Source organism: Mesoplodon bidens, assembly GCF_964165515.1.
Source record: "Mesoplodon bidens genome assembly, chromosome: 7".
Classification (NCBI taxonomy): Eukaryota; Metazoa; Chordata; class Mammalia; order Artiodactyla; family Ziphiidae; genus Mesoplodon; species Mesoplodon bidens.
The window spans coordinates 43,339,698-43,354,699 of NC_138164.1; the positions used below are offsets into that span (position 1 = coordinate 43,339,698).

At 43.6% G+C, this 15,002-nt stretch overlaps 1 long non-coding RNA gene across 1 annotated transcript; it reads left to right on the plus strand.

Annotated features, from left to right (window-relative positions):
• Positions 1 to 7,379: 7,379 nt before the first annotated feature.
• LOC308621106 lies at positions 7,380 to 13,429 on the plus strand. The gene is made up of 2 exons (XR_014016400.1): positions 7,380 to 8,285; positions 12,764 to 13,429. It is a non-coding gene; the product is annotated as an uncharacterized lncRNA (long non-coding RNA).
• Positions 13,430 to 15,002: the final 1,573 nt, after the last annotated feature.

A 15,002-nucleotide genomic window follows, 5' to 3' on the forward strand; every position in this document is an offset into this window, starting at 1 on the left:
TTATTGCGGAGCATGGCTTCTAGGCATGCGGGCTTCAGTAGTTGCGGGTCCAGGGCTCAGTAGTTGTGGTGCGCAGGCTCAGTAGTTGTGGTGCACGAGCTTAGTTGCTCCGCAGCACGTGGGATCTTCCCGGACCAGGGTTCCAACCCGTGTGCCCACCATTGGCAGGCGGATTCTCAACCAGTGTGCCACCAGGGAAGTCCGAGAGCCTGGTTTTAAATGCATTGTCAGAGCACGTGGCTCAGTGACTCGGGAAAGGGGGACGGCCCTCAAGTGCCCAGGACTTGGGTAGCTGCAGAGGTTGGCGAGGCTCTCAGAGCAGCGTGAGGTGGACTGGATGAGGCTCCTGAGGTGCTGGTAAGGACCTCCCTCCTTAGGATGTGGGTCTCCCGTCAGGAAGAGCGGGACGTGAAGGCAGGCAGACCCTGAGTTTGACTGAAGAGCCTCCCCTCTGTGCTGGTTTTGGTTTCTTCCTGTGCAGAATCTGAAACCTTGTAATTGGGACAGTGAGTCATCTGATCAAAAGATGTCATGTGTAGAGACTGTGGACGGCATGAAACGCGGGGTGGGGTGCGGTGGGTCAAGTCAGGGGGACTCTGGGCTCCAGCGCGATGCCCGACAGGAAGGGGCGAGGCCGCGGCGTGTTCCCGCTCATCCTAGGCCCCGGTAAGCAGTATGGACGTTCCCTTGGGGTTTTTCTGAATCATGAATGAGGTTGAGAGTATTTTCACGTGCTTAGAAGCCGTTTCTTCTTTTTAATTGGTAGACAGTCTTTAGAGCAGTTTTAGGGTTATAGGAGAATCAGAATCAAGCAGACAGCACTTTCCTATACCCGTTCCTCTGGGTTCCCTCCCTTGGTAACGTCTCTGGCCTGTGTGGTGCGTCCTCTCAGTGATGGATCGGCATTGACACCTAATTCTCCCCTGGAGTCTGTAGTTTATATCAAGGCTCACTCTCTGTGTCCTACTGTTCAGGTTTGGACAGGTGTGATGACCTGCAGCCACCACTGCAGTGCCACCCAGAACCATTTCACTGCCCGAAACATCCCTGGGGGCCACCTTCCCTACCAGTGCCCTACCAGAACATCCTACCAGTGCCCCCAAGCCCCTGACAGCTGCTGGTCTTGTTACTGTCTGTGTTTTTTTGCCCTTTTGAGAATGTCACGTAGTTGGAGTCCTTCATTCTGTGGTCTTTTCAGACTGGTGTCTTTCTGTTTTTATATGAAGGGCCTGTTCATGTCCACTGCCTGTCTTCCTGCCCCAATACTGTTTTGTTTTGTTTTGTTTTGTTCTGTTTTGTTTTCCTTGTCTTACTGCCTTTCAGAGTCGTCTTAAATGTTTCTAAATTTTTCCAGTTGGGGTCCTGTTAGTAAACATTGTTTTCCAAGGTTTATTGTCATTTTCCTGTATTTTCCCGCATTGCTATATAATTCATTACTTTTTTTTACTTTGAGAGGTTGAATACCATGCATTTCAAAAGTTTCTCAAAATCAGCACATTTGTGTGGATAAGATTCCTAGTTGAAGAGCACCCTCCTTGGTCAGTACTGGGGTGCAGCTTCTTTGCGGGGGGAGGAATGCATTGGTCTCCTGGTTCCCTTTCTGTTGGGTCTCAGTTCCCCTTGCTGGTTCTGGGCACTGCATCAGCCACTCTCCTGGGATAGGCCAGGCAGGTGGGGTCCTCACTTCCTGGCTCCAGAAGTTGTGTGTGTCTGAGAACACCTTTGTTTTTCCCTGAGGAGCAAGAGGACTCTTTTGGTTGGGGAGCGGCGTCCTAGGACTGCGGCCCTTGGGCCCCCACTGTTCTGTGTCATTTGGGCCCCAGCCATGCGTGGGAGATCTCTGACACAGGGACGCAGCTGTTAAAGTCCTCTTGGGGTTGTGTCATTTACAGTCCTCTGAGGAATACTCCTTTTCTTTAATGAAATTCCAGTGCTTAAGCTTTCTAGTCACTCATGAAAGGAATCTCAGAAAGGAAAGGAGACCGGTCCTCTCTGCCCCCAAGCAGGGGAGTGAGCCGACACTGTTAACCTAACAGTGAGAAAGTGGCTTGTGGGAAATGTGTAACCAGTTCTGAGTTCTGTGATTACAAGGCTGTCTGTGGAATCTTACTGTACCAAGGGGTCTTTTAAGACACATACATCATGGGTTGTTCCCTTGTGTTTTGAAACTAACCTAAAACCCCTAAATATTTGCAGTTCTGATTGCTTTCTTAATTTGTTATCCAGGTTTCCCGAAATCCATTTTCTTAAAGTTGAAAGTGCGAGAAGAGTGCAATTTTCTCATCTTCCCTTTACATAAAAGTGAATGTGGTCAAGCCGCTTAACCCATCACCAAATAGAAAATCATCTGGAACGTTCACATTAATGCTCTTTTCAAGCAGGAACAGTGCGTATATTTTTATGCCCATTACCAGTGAAAACTATAATGTTTTCTTATTGTGCTGTTTTTTTCGCATCAGGCAAAATGACAAGCAATTAGAAAAGCCCCACAAATCACACATTTTGTGAAATTACAAATGCAAAACCGGAAAGTAGAATAAGGTGCGCGTGATTCTACTTAGGCATTAAAATTAGAGTAGTTCATGGTCTGATCCCTCACTCTCTTGCATTTGGTAGTAACTTCCAGTGTGTGAACGAGTGGGCCCCCAGTCTTCATCCGGGCAGCCACAGATGTGACCAGTGACACCTGAATGGAATATGCGCAGAGCTTCTGGAAGACTTGCTGTCGATTTCTGAGCCAGGCTTCTCGAGGCTGAGCCGAGGCAGTTCTGCACAGACGCTTGTCTGCCTTGGGCGGCAACCAACTCTTTCCCCCGGCCCCCCTCATCCCCCCACCTCGTGTGTCCTGTCAGCAGCTGGGCACCCTCAGCCTTCCCAGGCCAGCAAAGCCTGGGTCCCGGACATCTCTGCATCTGGAGCTGGGGGTCAGGTGACCTGGCATCTCAGGGGACCTTGCTAACAGGACCCATCCTGCCTCTTCGATTGTTCCACATGAAGAACTTTGATTTGCAGTCAATGTCAGGAGTTTGTTGCCATCTGAAATGGCCTCTGAGCTTGGCATGGTCTTTTCCTTAACCTCCTCCACACCATTCCTTAGTTACACTGTGGCACGTGGGGTCTCAGTGTCCTGACCAGGGATTGAACCCAGGTACCCTGCATTGTAAGGCAGATTCTTTAACCCTGGACCACCAGGGAAGTCCCTACCCTTATGTTTTAACAGTTTTGGAGGTCTTCACAGAGATCTTGGATGGATTCACCTAACATCACCAGGTAAACTTCGTTTCAAAAGTAGTGCACCTCATTCCTCAAAACTTTTAAAGTAGAACTATTATAAGATCCAGAAATTCCACTTCTGTGTATTTTTTCGGAAGAAAACAAAAACACTAGTTCAAAAAGACACATGCACCCCTATGTTCATTGAGCATTATTTATAATAGCCAGTGTATAGCAGCAACCTAAGTGTCCATCCATAGATGAATGGATAAAGAAGATGTGTCATATATACATATATATTTATATGTCTACATATATATATATATATATATATACACATATATATATATATGTATATATATATAACTGTACACACACACACATAATGGACTATTAGCCAGAAAAAAAGAAAAGAAGAAGAAGAATGAGGGGCTTCCCTGTGGATGCAGTGGTTAAGAATCCGCCTGCCAGTGCAGGGGAAATGGGTTCAAGCCCTGGTCCGGGAAGATCCCACATGCCACGGAGCAGCTAAGCCCATGTGCCACAACTATTGAGCCATGCTCTAGAGCCTGTGAGCCACAACTACTGAACCCACGTACCACAGCTACTGAAGCCCGCTCACCTAGAGCCCATGCTCTGCAACAAGCTAAGCCACCGCAATTAGAAGCCCATGCACCGCAAGGAAGAGAAATCCCTGCTCACCGTAACTAGAAAAGAGGCTGCATGCAGCAACAAAAACCCAATGCAGCCAAAAGTAAAATAAATAAATTTTTAAAAATTAAAAAAAATGAAATCTTGCCATTTTGTGGCAACGTGGATGGAGCTAGAGTGTATTATGCTAAGTGCAATATGTCAGACAGAGAAAGACAAATACCATATGATCTCATTTGTATGTGGACTCTAAAAAACAAAACAAATGAACTAATGTCACTAAACAGAAACAGACTCATAGATACAGAGAACAAACAGGTGGTTGCCAGAAGAGGGTAGGTGGATGAGTGAAATAGGTGAGGGAGATTAAGAGGAACAGATAAGCAGTTAGAAAATAAATGAGTCATGGGAATGAACTATACAGCATGGGCAATACAGTCAATAGCATTATAACTTTGTACGGTGACGGATGGTAACTAGACCATAACTAGAGTTAATCTTGGTGATCATTTTTTAATGTACAGAAATATTGATATTATGCACCTGGAACTAACGTAGTTTTGTAGGTCAGTTACACTTGAATTAAACTTTTTAAATTCAAACGAAAACAATAGTGTGCCTCGTTAACTAGAGATGCTTAGTCATACAGCAGTTCTCTAGAACGTATTCATCCTGTGTAACTGTAACTTTATACCCGTTGAACAACTCCCCATTCTCTCCTCCCCAACCCCTGACAATTTATGGGTGACTCTTTTAGATACCTCACCTCATGTAAGTGGAAACACACAGTTTTGTCCTTCTGTGACTGACTTATTTCACCTATCATAATGTGTTCTGTTTATATCCCCGTTGTCACAACTGGTAGGATTTCCTTCTAATAGGAAAGTCTGAATAATATCCTATGTATATACCCCATTTTCTTTATCCATTTCTCTGTGGATGAAAATTTGCATTTTTTTCCTACCTTGGCTCTGGTGAATAATGCTGTAATGACTATAGAGGTGCATGTATCTCTTCTAGATATTGATTTCCTTTTCTTTGAATATACAGGCTATATTATATTGTATTATATTCTATTACATTATATTCTATTATAGTTATTGTGCTTCCCGGATCTTGTGTTTTTCACAAATTGAAGGTTTGCAGCAACTCTTTGTTGAGCAAGTCTGTTGGCACTGTATTTCCAACAGTAGTTGCTCACTTCTTGTCTTTGGGTCATATTTTAGTAATTCTCACACTATTTCAAACCCTCCATCAGCAAAAAGGTTACTACTCGCCGAAGGCTCAGATGATGGTTAGCATTTTTTAGCAGTAAAGTATTTTTAATTTTCTTTTTGTTTCGGCTGTGCTGCACACCACATCACGTGGGATCTCAGTTCCCCGACCAGGGATCAAACCTGCGCCCCCTGTAGGAAGGCGGATTCTTAACCACTGGACCACCAGGGAAGTCCCTAAAGTATGTTTTTTAACATCTTTATTGGAGTATAATTGCTTTACAGCGTTGTGTTACTTTCTGCTGTATAACAAAGTGAATCAGTTGTATGTATACCTATATCCCCATATCCCCTCCATCTTGCGTCTCCCTCCCACCCTCCCTTTCCCACCCCTCTAGGTGGACACAAAGCACTGAGCTGATCTCCCTGTGCTATGCGGCTGCTTCCCACTAGCTATCGGTTTTACATTTGGTAGTGTACACGTGTCCATGCCACTGTCTCGCTTCGTCCCAGCTTACCCTTCCCCCTCCCCGTGTCCTCAAGTGAATTCTCTATGTCTGCGTCTTTATTCCTGTCCTGCCACTAGGTTCATCAGAACCACTTTTTTTTTCCTTTGGTTTCCATCTCGCTTCGTCCCAGCTTACCCTTCCCCCTCCCTGTGTCCTCAAGTGCATTCTCTACGTCTGCATCTTTATTCCTGTCCTGCCACTAGGTTCATCAGAACCACTTTTTTTCCTTTGGATTCCATAAATATGTGTTAGCATACGGTATTTGTTTATCTCTTTCTGAGTTACTTCACTCTGTTTCACAGACTCTAGGTCCATCCACCTCACTACAAATAGTTCAATTTCGTTTGTTTTTATGGCTCAGTCAAATTCCATGGTATATATGTGCCCCATCTTCCTTATCCATTCATCTGTCAGTGGACGCTTAAGTTGCTTCCATGTCCTGGCTATTGTAAATAGTGCTGCAGTGAACACTGTGGTACGTGTCTCTTTTTGAATTATGGACTTCTCAGCGTATATGCCCAGGAGTGGCATTGCTGGATCATATGGTAGTTCTATTGTTAGTTGGGTTTTTTTTGTATAAATTTATGTATTTTTATCTATTCATTATTTTTGGCTGTGTTGGGTCTTTGTTGCTGTACGCGGGCTTTCTCTAATTGCAGCGAGCAGGTGCTTCAGTGTTGTGGTGCGCGGGCTTCTCATTGCGGTGGCTTCTCTTGTTGTGGAGCGCGGGCTCTAGGCATGCGGGCTTCAGTAGTTGTGGCATGCGGGCTCAGTGGGTGTGTCTCGCGGGCTCTAGAGTGTAGACTCAGTAGTTGTGGCACACGGGCTTAGTTGCCCTGCGGCATGTGGGATCTTCCCGGACCAGGACTTGAACCCATGTCCCATGCATTGGGAGGAGGATTGTTAAACACTGTACCACCAGGGAAGCCCTATTTTCAGTTTTTTAAGGAACCTCCATACTGTTCTCCGTAGTGGCTGTATCAATGTACATTCCCACCAACAGTGCAGGGGGAGGGTTCCCTTTTCTCCACACCCTCTCCAGCATTTATTGTTTGTAGATTTTTTGGTGATGGCCATGCTGAGTGGTGTGAGCTGATACCTCACCGTAGTTGTGATTTGCCTTTCTCTAATGGTTAGTGTCATTGAGCATCCTTTCATGTGTTTGTTGGCAATCTTATATCTTCTTTGGAGAAATGTCCATTTAGGTCTTGTGTCCACTTTTGGATTGAGTTGTTTGTTTTTTTGATATTGAGCTGCGTGAGCCGCTTGTATATTTTGGAGATTAATCCTTTGTCAGTTGCTTCATTTACAACTATTTTCTCCCACTCTGAGAGTTGTTTTTTTGTCTTATTTATGGTTTCCTTTCCTGTGGAAAAGCTTTTAAGTTTGAATAGGTCCCATTTGTTTATTTTTGTTTTTATTTCCATTTCTCTAGGAGGTGGGTCAAAAAGGATCTTGCTGTGATTTATGTCATAGAGTGTTCTGCCTGTGTTTTCCTCTATGAGTTAGACAGTGTCTGGCCTTACCTTTAGGTCTTCAATCCATTTTGAGTTTATTTTTGTGTTATGGTGTTAGTAGTGTTCTCATTTCATTCTTTTACAGGTAGCTGTCCAGTTTTCCCAGCGCCACTTATTGAAGAGGCTGTTTTTTCTCCATTGTATATTCTTGCCTCCTTCATCAAAGCTAAGGTGACCATATGTGCGTGGGCTTATCTCTGGGCTTTCTATCCTGTTCCATTGATCTATATTTCTCTTCCCCAAAGTATATTTCAATAAATGTATGTACATTGTTTGTTTAGACACAAGGCTGTCACACACTTAACAGACTACAGTATAGTGTAAACAGAAGCTTTTCATGCACGGGTACACCAGAAATTTCATGTGACTCGCTTTATGGCGGTATTGGCTTCATTGCAGTGTTCTGGAACTGAAGCTGCAGTGTCTCTGAGCTGGGCCTGTACACCCAGAAGTGGGATTGCTGGATCATATGGAAATTTTATTTAAAAGATTTTGAGAAAACTCCATACTGTTTTCCACAGTGCCTGCACAATGTTACATTCCTGCGTACAATATGCAAGGGTTACGATTTCTCTACCACCTTGACAACTCTTATCTTTAAAAAAAAATAAAAAATTGTAGGCATTCTAAGAGATGTGAGGTAGTATCTCATGATGATTTTGATTTGCATTTCCCAGATGATTAGTGACGTTGAGCACCTTTTCATGTACCTGGTGCTGTGTTACGTCTTTCTAACACACATACACACACACAGAGGGATAGAAGGAATCTTTTGGAAGTGATGAGTATATTATCGTGATGGTGGTGATGGTATCACAGGTGTGTGCATATGTCCAAACTCATCAAGTTATATACATTAAACATGGGCTAGATTTTGTATATCAGTTCTACGTAAATAAAGCCGTAAAAGCCCAGCAACAAGTGGTGTATTTCATGAGCCAGTGAAGCCCAGGTACATCTTGTCTCCTCTCCCAGGGGTGAACCCAAGCAGCCTTTGAACTTGGCTCACTTTCTGTTTCTTTAGTTTCCCCTTCTATTACTTTTGTGTTTCTCCTTTGTTCTCAGATTCCAGCTAAGTGGTTCCCCATTGGTGGCAGCAGTGGTTCTGAGTTTGGCTCTGTCGTTTGAAGACTTGATGGTCTCTAAAGGGATTAAGTTTCTACAGAACTGATCTCAGTTAGGTGAGAGGTAACAGAGCATCTAGTTTGTTAGTCTTTTCTTAGTCTTTTCTGTTTGTCTATTTGTCTACTTTGACAAGCTCAAATCAATTAAGAATCTCTTGCCCAATGGGATGAGAATGGCTCTTTAGTATCTAGACTGGTGAGTGTTTATTCCTGACCCAAGTCTAAGACTTAAAGCTGCAGTTAAAAGTTCCATTTCTCTGTATGTCTGTGTGTCTATAATTCAAAAAGGTCTTTACCTCTGACAGTGCGAATATGTAATGTTTTCCTACTTCTGGATCTATTAAAGTAGATTGTAGAGTCTGTTAAATTAAAGGGTTTCTGTCCTGATTGGCTTACAAAGATACAAATGTGCTTATAAAAATTATATATCCCTAAAATTCTCAGAGAGAAAGGAATTAGAACTTCTAATACTTTAAATGTGCTAGAAAAATATTCTTATTGAAATCAAGTCAGGGAATTCCCCAGCGGTCCAGTGGTTAGGACTCGGTGCTTTCACTGCCAGGGTCCAGGTTCAGTCCCTGGTCAGGAACCTAAGATCCAGCAAGCCCCTCAGTGCAGCCAAAAAAAAAAATCAACTCAGAAATTTAAAGACTTCAAGTTTACATAATTTAGGTAAATCTTTGACACATGAAGCTAGTTTAATATTTTTGGTTTAATAAAAAGTTATTCGTATCTTATTTATCAGTATTAGGCATACATTTAAAACAATTCTACTTGGGTGTGTTCTTCCTAAATTTATATAGGTGTGCCCATCAACTAAGCTCATATTACTTCTACTTAATGTTTAAGGTTATGAAAAATGTAAGTTTGTGTTTAACCACATTTAGTTTTTATTCTGACAAACTTTCTTTCAACAGTAACTATGTTTTCTACTGTGTTAGCTTGTCGATAAATTCCCAGATCTTCAGTTTACGTAAACCCTTGAACTGGTACTAAGTTGTGCTACTTACTGGATAATCATTGGATACCGAGGTCATTTGTAAGCAAGACAGAAACCTGAGGCATTGATTACTAAGCATAATCTCAAGTTATATGCTCTTGCTGCATATGTTTACTTGTTACCTAGAGGCTCTGTCTGTGGGTGTGTTAATGAATGTGTTTGTCTCTGCCACTTGAATAAGTTGTGTAAGGGATGTTTGTGGCTGTGTAAAGTTGTGTTATGTGTGTTCATGAGCTCTGCTAGCCTGAAATGCTGATGTGTGATGGGCAGTTGTCAATCATTCACTCCTAGTTTTCTTTGTGAAATGGAAGTAACTTTGGTTCAAAGTTAGTATTAATATACTATGAATGAGACTTGACCCATAGTGATGTTATCGGCTGGAACAGAACTCAGGTTCAGCTGCTCATCGCTCAGAAGTCAGTGTTCCAGAGACAAGGGTTGGTGGAAGAAGAAAGATGCTTTATTCAGGAAGCTGGCAACCTGGGAAGATGGTGGGCTAGTGTCCCCAATACCATCTCCCAGTTGCCAATGAGAGGGAAAAGGGGTTGATAGGGAAAAGACGGGAAGTCTCTGGGCTGTGCCGGTGGGGGCTCCATGCAGAGTAGCACAGTCAGCTCTGACCATCCTCTTGAAATTGGTCATGCAGCGGTGTGGTCAGTGTCATGTTGATTGTTTCAGGCACAGTTAATCTTCAATTCCAGTGTTGGTTTGTTCCCATTTCCTTGAGGCCAGTTCCTGGAATTGTGTAAGCCATTGGTTCAGGTCTGCTCAAGATGGAGCAGCTTGTGTCATAGCTCCAGTCTGGTCATCATACAGTTAGCTTTCTCCTCTTGTAGTGGTTTTAGTATCTGCAAAACAAGTTAGGAGTGTGTGTCTGACACTGTTACTTACGTCCTTCGGGAGGAAGTAAAGATTCTGTGACTGCTGTTGTCCTAATCAGTAACTGCTTGAACCTGTTCTTTGGTGACTCAGGGGAGGCCTGGGAGACTGCAGCTATTTTACAAACAAGAGGCAGGGGACATGGAAGGGCCCTGCATGGTCCTGCTTGGTTCCAGCAACCGAGAGGTACAACTTTGTATGCAAGATAATGCGATGTAGTTTTGTTTATTAACAGGAACAAAAATAGTTTGGTCCTAAAGTAAAATGACTGATTGTTCCAGCACCAGAAAGAGGATAGTGAAGGACACAACCTGAATGAGTATAGAAAGTTGTAGGAGACGGGTAGAAAGGGAATTTTATTTGTCTGAGCCGAAGGCAGCTCAGTTTTGATGTTTATTCCAGAGATTTTCAAAAAAGAGCTTATGGTTCTCTTAGTAGCAAATATTATATTGATGCAAAGCTGGAGTTTGGTTTTCTCTCTGTACAAATGATAAATTTTTTTCATGGAGTATTGGTCTCTTTAATAAGTGGTTGGAAAAGTTGTTCTCTAAATCTGCCTAAACAGCAGAGATTCTGTATCTCACTGGAAGAGGTTTCTGCACCTAGTTCTGAATTCATCCGGCCTTATTATTTTTTTGAAAATAAATGCACAGGGACTTCCCTGGTGGCTCCTTGGTGAAGAATCCGCCCGCCAGTGCAGGGCACACTGGTTCAAGCCCTGGTCCGGGAAGATCCCACGTGCTTTTAGAAACTAGAGCACGGAAAGACTAAGGTCATGTGAAATTTGAAACGCTAAATATTGTCATAGTGTTAAGCAGTTTGAAGATTGTTGGAAGAAATTATTTGTCATTCATTCAAGCAATAAACATTTGATGAATACTTGCAAAACATAAAAAACCTCTAGAGCCCGTGAGCCACAACTACTGGAATCGATGTGCCTAGATCCCATGCTCCGGAAGAAGAGAAGCCACCGCATGGAGACGCCGACACACCGCAATGAAGAGTCGCCCCCGCTCCACTGCAACTAGAGAAAGCCCACGTGCAACAACGAAGACCCAACGCAGACAAAAATAAATAAATATATAAATAAATGTATTGGGGGAAAAAAAGAAAGAAAATAAATGCACAACAAAATTTCTGCATTTCTGAGAAAGTTAAGCTTCCTTAAAACTGTGTTCCTTTTGGTCTGTTTTTTTTTTTTTTTTTAAAGTCTACTGTCAGGAACTCCCTGGCACTTCAGCGGTTAGGATTCTGTGCTTCCACTGCTAGAGGCCTGTTTTCGATCCCTGATCAGGGAACTAAGATCCTGCAAGCTGCGTGGCGAGGCCGAAGAAACAGCCAAGACAAAATAATCATCTCTTGGCTGTTAAACAAAGTCAAGGACCTTTAGTTCCTCCTCAAGGGCTATTGGGTAATATTCTGAGCCACGTCCTTGGAGCTGTTTGGCAGAGACTGAAACCCCCAGCAGGTGGAAGAAGTTAACTGCATGTTGCCCACAAGCACGTAGACCCCAGACCAGTTGGAACCAGAAGGCTGATGATGTTGAGTCCCCGTTACCTCACCACTGACCAATCAGAAGAATGACCGTGAGCTGATCACGCACCCTGTAACCCTCTCTTCAACATGTAGCCCCTTTCTCTTTTCCCTGTATAGTCCTCAAGCAAAACTTCAGGAGGGGAGAGTTGGTTCTTCGGGACATGAGTCCACCTCTCTTCTGGACTGCCGGCTTCCTCAATAAAGCTATCTTTCCTTTTACCCAAAAGTTGTCTCTCAGTATTGGAGTCCTGAATGATGCAAGACCTGCCTCATCTTCTGTAGTTTTCTCTACATGAAAAATAATTGAGGACTATTTTTCAGAGTTAAGAAATGTGGTTGGATAATCACAACGCCATTAAGCAACACCTCGTTGGACAGCAAAGAGGCGAAGCCGACTGGTAATGACCACACACATCCTGACTGTGAGAAGACTTTCATCTTTATTGTAGTTCCCCAAAAGCTGCATCGCACGGTACTCTTGAACAATCTAAAATAACATACAAACATGCTGAGGCAAGTTAAAAAATTAGGACTGAATTCCCACAATTCAATAATGAGAACTAAAAAAATACAAATTTATGCTTACAAGAATTGGGAGGAAATACCCACTATGCTATAAGTAGAATGGAAATATTATGTAATAGATAAAATCAACAATCTCTCTTGAAAATGTGAGTAAAATTGTATATATGTGTAAATATACAACAGCTACAGTTCTCATCACAAAAGTTTGTAGTAATAAGATGTTTCAAAATGAAGACTATTTCAAAACTATTTAAAATAAATATATAAATATAAAATATAAAAATACAATAATTTTATAGGTGACATTTTCAAAATAAGCCAGTGAAACTTAAGTCATGAGTCATGACCCTGTGGCTGTAATTATATATATATATATATTTTTCTAATTATATATTTTAATGTTGTTCCCTCCTATTCTGAGCCGCTACACTCCACCTTCAAATGCTTCTAGACTGGGGCAAACAAGTGTATAAAAAATGGGACCTCCAATGTTCGTCTCAGGGGAGATGGAAATGAAATGATCTGAAAATTGAGGTGGTGCCTTCCAAAAGGGTGGAATCTGAATAAACCCTGTTTTCTTATTGTCCTGCCACAGACTCCTAGAAGCACGCCCCGCTCCTAGGAGTATAACACGAAAACTGGCCTCCGCTCATTCTAGAAGATGCTGGCTTCTTCTCGATGATCTGCACAAGAGGCTTCTCCCTTCCTTCTTCACGGCTGTCGTCAGTGTCTGGATTGACCTCTTGTTGAACATCCTCATCTCTCCTGGGCTCTGTGATCTGGAAGTAAGAGAAGGAGCAAGGATGTCAGATTTCAAAGTGGCAACTGTCCAGATATAAAGGTTTTCACATTCTTAGTCAATTCTAACCAGAATTGAGACTCATTTATGATTGGAGTTTTATCTCAAATTCTCCATTCTGAACCCCAGTCCTGAACCATTCATTGTTTTCAAGTGTGATTCTTGGACTTTGGTGACCCTGACTCCAAAAACTACTGAATACACCCAAGGTCAGGCCCAGTAATCTGCTTTATAGCCCAGACTCCAGGTGATTCTGCTCAGGGAGCTGGCATTTGGAGAATGCTGCTTTAGTCTTAACTCACCTTGGTCCTTTGGCACCACTTAAATTCTGAACTTGGAAGCACACTACAGACATCACTGACAAGTCAACATCGTGGACCAGGAGACCTGAGGCCGGATCCCTAACCCTAACCCTGCATCCTAATGTCTATGTTATTATTAAGTTTTCATTTATTTACTTATTTTCTTTCTTTTATTTTTGGCTGCATTGGGTCTCTGTGGCTGTGTGTGGGCTTTCTCTAGTTGTGGTGAGCGAGGACTACTCTCCGTTGCTTCTCCTGATGGCTTCTCTTGTTGCGGAGCACGGGCTCTAGGCGCACAGGCTGAGTAGTTGCGACTTGCGGGCTCTAGAACGCAGGCTCAGTAGTTGTGGCTCGTGGGCTCTAGAGCGCAGGCGCAGTAGTTGTGGCGCACGGGCTTAGTTGCTCCGCGGCATGTGGGGTCTTCCCAGACCAGCGCTCAAACCTGTGTGCCCTGCATTGGCAGGCGGTTTCTTAACCACTGTGCCAACAGGGAAGTCCCTGGATCCTAATGTTTAAATAATACTCAGCCCTAAACTTGGTTAGTGTTATGTGCTGAATGTTTGTGTCCCCCAAAATTCTTATGTTGAAATCTTAAAATCTTAACCCCTAGGGTGCTGGTCTTAGGAGGTGGGGTCTTTGGGAGGTTATTAGGTCATGGGGTAGAGCCCTCATGAATGAGATTATTGCCCTTGTAAAAGAGACCGTGCTGTGTTGTTTCTAAGCGACGCGGTCTGTAGTAGGGCAGGTTGAATGGACTAAGACAGCTAGCTTGCAAGATTTAAACCAAATGTTTGCTCAATCCTCTGCTCACATCTAGAACTCTAATGTGTCAATTGTAATAAGCCATGCTGAAGATGGCATTCCTTAACCTTCAGTCGTTGTGATAAACCCCCTTGACCATAAACGTGAGGGGGAAAAGGTGAATTGTACTAGAGGAATCATTGGTCCAGAAGTGGTGAGTCAGGGGGAATAAAGAGTCACAGGTGATCTGGCCATAGGCAATTTGAAAGTAAATTTGGATGAATATAAAGCTAGTCATAATTCATCTTTTCTTATTGAACGTGTGGGCTGTTCTATCTAATATCCTGTTTGTGGACATTTACTTTGTTGTAGATAAATGCTAGAACCCATAACCCTGAGGGATGTAAGGCCAAAAATGAATGAAAAAGAGAAACTGGAAACACAGTATATGGAAAAGAATCACCATCTCGTCAAAGCTGTTATTTGGACCCAATTGCTTTGGGTGAAATAACTTCAGTGAGACCCATGCGTCTGGGACAAACTGGTTTCCCCGAGGTCTGGTGCCCACGGACCTCGCGGTGCTGGTGTCTGTGTGTGGCTGTCAGTCCGTGGCTGGCGCAGAGTCGGCACGTGGCTGTGTGCCTGGCTGGCCCCCTTCACAGCGTGAGAGGTGATGTGGGTCCAGCAGTGGGATTCCTCCGATTTCCTCAGTAGACAACACGTCATTCCACCTGCACCTTTGCGCACGCAGACCTACCTTTGCGCAGGCCGATGACCTCAGGCCTGCGTGGTCCTGGGGCCTCTGGGGCAAGAGGGCGCGATCTCTTCCCCACACCCAGAGCTCTGGATCAAAAGCCTGGATCTGGAAAGACAAACAGCCCCTGGCAATGAGGATGCCGCTGCCTCCCATTGCCCCGCCTCCGGTTCTTTCTCATCTGTCCCCAAGTCCCAAACCGAGTCCCCCATGATCCCCACCTCCTCTCCGTCCCTCC